The 6,066-nt window shown below is 41.8% G+C and overlaps 1 pseudogene; it reads left to right on the top strand.

Moving 5' to 3' along the window:
- The first annotated feature begins 5,308 nt into the window (after positions 1–5,308).
- Positions 5,309–6,066, top strand: LOC133899424 (multiple organellar RNA editing factor 9, chloroplastic-like; annotated as a pseudogene).

A 6,066-nucleotide genomic window follows, 5' to 3' on the forward strand; every position in this document is an offset into this window, starting at 1 on the left:
TGCCCAATAGAACATGACTGGAAGTTTGCAAAGGACATTTGTGATAGGTCGAAGATGTTGTTTGATAGAACTGAGCTACTTTTATGCACTACTTATGTTACAGCTAATCTTTTCTTTTCCAAAATCTATGGTATATATTTATCTATCAGAAAATGGACCCATAGTGATGATCCTCAAGTAGAAAATATGGAAGAGTCGATGAAGGAGAAATTTATTAAGTATTGGGCAGATGTCTATGGCTTTATGACAGTTGCTACTCTTCTGGATCCTATGTTTAAACTTCATCTATTGCAAGCTCTTTTTACTTATATTTATGAAGTAGAAGGTGCAGCAGCTCAAGTTAGGGAAATTAGAGGTTTGCTGTACAAATTGATGATAGAATACCAACAATCTCTAGAGGATGTTGGTGCTTCTACTTCAATTATTTTAAATACTTCTACCTAGAACATTGGACTTGGAGAAGATGAAGTTTTCAACATTTTTGATCAATACATGTCTTCGCAGCCAATAGTTACTTCTTCCTTTGTGCGCACTGAGTTGGATTTGTATTTGGAGGAGCCAACTCTGCCAAAGACACAAGAGCTTGACATTGTTAATTGGTGGAAGTACGATGGGGTTTTAATCCCACTTTGCAAAATATTGCTTGGGATATCATGGTAATTCTCATGACAATAGTAGCGTCTGATTCTGTGTTTAGTACTGGTGGGAGGATAATTAGTCCACTCCATAGTCGGCTTGCACCCAAAATTGTAGAAGCACTTATGTGCATGCAAGATTGGTCTCTTGCCGACATATTAGGTAAATAAATCAAGAAGGACTTCAATATGTTTTTTCTTTTCTCCATGTAAGAAAGCACTAACTTTTGAACATATTGTGCTAATAGGTGATGCTAATCCTATAATTGCTGCAATGATGACTTGCCTGCAGAACAAAGAAGAAGCTCTGGTATTTTCACTATCGTTCATAGTTCATACTATAAATCATTCATACTAATTCATATTGGTATGTAGTTCTTTTCTTTCTCATTTTCAGGATGATCTTGAGTCTATTGTGGTTGATTGCTAAGTGATGGAGATGGACTAATGGTGCCATTTGGGATAGCAGCAAGCACCAGTAGCCTGAGAACTTGAGATTACTAAGTTTCTATTTGCTATTGTATTTGTAATTATGAATTCTGATATATCATGTATGTTGTTGCTGTGCTATAATTAGTTATTTATTGTTGTGATGTAAATTGTGCTATGATGTTAAGTGTTGCTACTGCTGCTTCCTGTTAATTACAGATGTGGACATATTGCTTCGGTGGTTGATGAGATGAGATGGAATGATGGATTATTAGCTTCTGTAATATGTAGTTCTATGTTTATGGCTCTGTGCAGTATGCATTACAAGTAATTTAGTTAATTAATGATATTTATGTGTCCGTACACATGTTTAGATTATGTCTGTTTCTGTATTTTGTACATATGTTTCATGTTTGGATGATCTCTGCTTCTATTTTGTCTGTTCAGGCTCTGTCTCCCCCATAGGGCCCTGATGAATTTCAGGGATCTGACGGGGCCAGAGACAGGGTGTTTTTTTGCCCCGAATTGTGTTTCGAAGTCGGGACAGGGATCAGAGTTCGGGGGTCAAGACGGGGACGGGAGACACCCCACCCCTCCTCGTTGCCATCCCTACCTTAGGCGAGGACGGGGAGGCTAACGAAGTACTTCTGGGAGGTGGGGAGTGGGGCGAGGGGCGGAGGAATGGGAGGGCTTGGCAGAGATTTTCTCAAATCCGGAGGCCGGATGGTGGCAGGAGCGCACGAGGAGGACCGATGGTTGGAGGATGGCGTGCAGGGTAGAGACACCAAGTTTGGCGTATAGGAGAAGCTGGATGACGAGGCTGACAAAATAGCGTGTTGGCTAGTCTGCTGGAGACGGAAAATGGATCAATTTGACGTTTTGGTTGGATGAAAGGCGCGATGGCGATGCTATTAGATATACTCTAAGATAATTAGAAATAGGAGATGAGGAAGTCAAGTAACAGCACCGATGGAAACATTTTTTCTAGGTAGAATGTTTGATAGTTAAATAGGAGACTCGTGTTGTAGGTTAGTGCCCTTTGGTTTTGAGGATCAATTTGCCCGTGCTTGCTGCTGTCAGGATTGCCAAAATAGATGTTTAGAGGATGGTGGTCAGAAATTTTATCGTTTGCTAAGTTTGTAGAAAAGTGGATAAAAGGCACTACTATACAGAAATTTAATCATGTAGTGACGATAGTCTAAAGTCTTGGTGATTAGCACGCAGTCTTATATTTTTTTTCCCTCTAACCGTTTGAACTTTGAATGACGAATTTTCCCCGCACACTGAATTCTGCAGCATCGATGTTCGCCAAATTAGACGCTTGGAAGTTGGCGGTGAGAAATCAGGGCATGGCTGCCTATTCTACGCACGGACAAGAAAAGGGCACCATGAAGCGTTTCGGCCGTGTAGAAATGACAGTTTAAACTTTGACCTCATTTTGACGGTTTGGACAATAAATCACGTTGAAATCTCAAACTATGCTTGACCATCGGTCTTGAATTTCGCTCTGCCTACGTGTAAAGGTTATAAATACGTACCTACACATTACCAAAGGAAAATTAGCCACTGTATATGTATGTTTCATGATATAGTCGTCCTCATGTGAAACGCTACCATTAGTAAATTGAAAGAAACACAAACATTCGTAAATAATATAGTTGTCCATGATCGATTCAGAATCACATGTTTGACAAATGACAAGCACCAGAGCACCACACATGTTCATAAACAGTATAACAGTACTCCCTTCGATCATAAATAAATATTTAACATTTTTACTAATATTTAATTAAAATTTTAAAACTTCGACTACCAATAGCTTTTAAATTATTTAATTTAAAAACATAAAAATCATACATGAAAAAATCATCTTAAAATAAATTTATAATTCTATATTTTATTAGATATTATAACTATGTTTTAATAAAATATATTTATCAAAATTGTACATTAAAGACAGTAAAAAAACAAAAACTTCACATACTGCTTAAACTTTGACTGACAATAAACTTTAATATATTTTGTCAAGTAAAATAAAAATAACATTGTTAGATTCACCGTCCAATTTTAATATATTACGTGCTTAGGACTATTTACATACGTATTTAATTAAAATTTAGGATCAAAATTTGAATACTAAAATCAATATGGTCAATTATTTTGAAAATTGAGGGAGTACATTTTTGACCGTAGGGAGCCTAACGAAGAGCTGGTAGGGTCACCGGACGTCAGGCAAAAGTCACCGGGTGCGAACGGACGGACGACCGAGGAATTCACGCACGCGCCCCTTATCCGCTTCTTCGCCACCGACCGGTGGGACCCACGTTGGACCGGCCCCACCTACTGAAATTGCGCGGAAGCCGAGGCGCTGCGAATCTGCGATGCGTCTCTCTCCGCCCCAACGGCTACAAGACAAGAGAAAGGAAGCCAAAACCATTCAACCATTTTTCCTTTATTTTATTCTCTGATTTTTTTCGCTCTTATTTTCTTCATTTTTATTCTATCTTTAATAGCCTTCCTTTGAGAGTATTCTTAAAGAAAAATGATAGATAATTACAGAGTGAAAGGAATGAAGAGAAGAATTCTTTTGTGATAAAAACTATAAAAAAGAAGTGAACGAACCTATGCGATGGAAACAGAAAACCGTTAAAACCGTAAAAGTAATCTGTTGAAGATAGCTTTACAGGACCGCGGTACATGAAGGGAGCGGGGGAACCGTCGTGAACTAAAATATATTTACGAAGGGAACGGGAACAGTGATGGGACCGTAAAGGGAACCGCGGGTACTTTGAATGACACTTTGACTGTGGGGTGGGACCGACCCGCGCACAGGACAGCAGCAGGAGCAGTCAGTCAGTCAGTCAGTCAGTCAGTGAGCAAGACAGCTAGTGCTGCAGTCTGCCGGCCCACACGTACGGTCAGTCCCGGGGGATGCACTCGACTCGGCCGCTGGAGTAGTAGTATTCCCATTCCCATTTCCATTCCCATTCCCCTCCAAATTTCTGAGAAACTTTATACGTATGTGCCTCCATCATACTAGTACGTGTGATAATGTTTTGCCACGAGAGAGAGAAGACGTGGGCGTGGACCGTTCGTCGGTGGGACTTTTGGGCCGTGCTTTTGGCCTCGGCCACGGTCCGGCCGGCATGGTACGGCATGGAATCAAAAGAGGATTAGGCCAGCCCGACATGAATACTGGGCCATGCTGGGCCCACATGGGAGGCACGATGGGTGGTCCGATCTGGTATGAAAAGTGGACATGCTTGGTGGTACAGTATCCGGTAAATGACCGACTATTATGTTAGGATATGATTAATTTTTATTTTATTTTTAGAATTATTTGATATTCAAGTCAATATGTATTTTATATAAACAACATACGAGTCTCAATACAAAGCCTCCATAATTATCACAATATATTCATCTTTCTACATGGTATAGAGCTGGTGCTGCTCTTGAGTCACTGCCTCCACAGCTTCCACCGTGCCGCCCCTGGGAGATGATGTGATCTCTATGATCTCTCCTGTGGACTGTGCAACCCGTAGTTTAGTGTTCGTGTTGCCTATCCAAATATCTGCTACCACCGATTAGAGTTCTCCACGATCATCTTAAGATTGAATTTTCTTTTTTTTTTCTCCACGATCACCCAAAAAGGCTACACACCCGATTAGTTTCAGGGTACCCTCTTACCTGTTTGGGGATTTTGCCTGGCTCATGGCTTTGGATCATGTTGTAGAGGTCGCGTTGGCGCAGGGAGTCGCTTAGGTCAGAGGGTTGGCTACCCCAACGCGGTGGGGTTTTCAAGCGCTCCCCATTACATGAACTGTCATGCAAACTTCTCGTTTAGCCTCGGAACCCTCAGACTCTGATTCGGTGTCCTATTGCTTAAGCACATCGAGCTCACTGGGTCATATCCCATGACGAACACCTCACGGTAATTGAGGTCCTCGAAAAGGGACTCAGCAGTTATCATGGGTCCGACTATGGGTAGCTGAATCTATTCTTCAACACTTACCAAAACGTAGAAACGCGCACCCCCTACCTGGCGTGCCAACTGTCGAGGATTAGTCCTGACAATGATTCTGAGGTGTACCTGTCGATAGGTGTGTGAATAATGCTTGTAGTGTGCGTATGTTTGTGATGAACTCAAGAACACAAGGATTATCTAGGTTCAGGCTTCTCTAAGGATAAATCTGACACGTATACGAGCCCGTCCCGTAATATTTAATGCTACGGGACGGGGCATGGCACCATTACGAGGCAATTTAAGAGCAAATAGCTTGGCCTTTGTGGCGAACGAAGTAGCAAATACGATACTGCTCCCCGAGTGCGACTACAACCACTGGCTGATCGTGATGGAGTTCCCCAAGGACCCCGACCCCTACCTCAACACCCTCGCCACAGGATGAACCAAATGGTTAGCTGGTTTGGTTACTCCTTTGGTTCCAGTGCACCCTTGATGAAGAAACATCAGAGGAATTCAAGGGTAATCCTCAATTTACTGTTCATTATTTTATAACCAAACCAACTAACCATTTCATTCAATGCACTTTTGGATTGCCCTGGCTCAAACTGTTGTTCCAGTCCCTGTAGGTTTGCCAGGTTTCTCTGGGTGCTCCCTGATTCCTACATCGATGTCAAAAACAAGGACTATGATGGTTAGTGCAACACTATCGATATCTGCAACAATGAATTAAGATACTTCTTGCTTGTTTTTATCACAAGCTGTTCACTCCCTTTTCTCTTTCTCCATTCAGGTGACAAATACATAAACGGTGAGATGATTCTGTGCACATATCCAACTTACCAACCAAACGAGCGGAGAACATCAAAGCATGAGAGTAGACGGTACGAGAGGCGAAGAGAAGGACCCCCAGCCAGCAGGACACCAAGGCAAGAAGCCCCCCAGACCGATTCAGCATCTTCATGAGGTAGAAACACATCCGAATCCACCGTTTCCTGCAGATCTGTGTCTAAATTGAGTCAAGTCCTTGTTGTGCCA

Source organism: Phragmites australis, chromosome 18 (assembly GCF_958298935.1).
Source record: "Phragmites australis chromosome 18, lpPhrAust1.1, whole genome shotgun sequence".
Classification (NCBI taxonomy): domain Eukaryota; kingdom Viridiplantae; phylum Streptophyta; class Magnoliopsida; order Poales; family Poaceae; genus Phragmites; species Phragmites australis.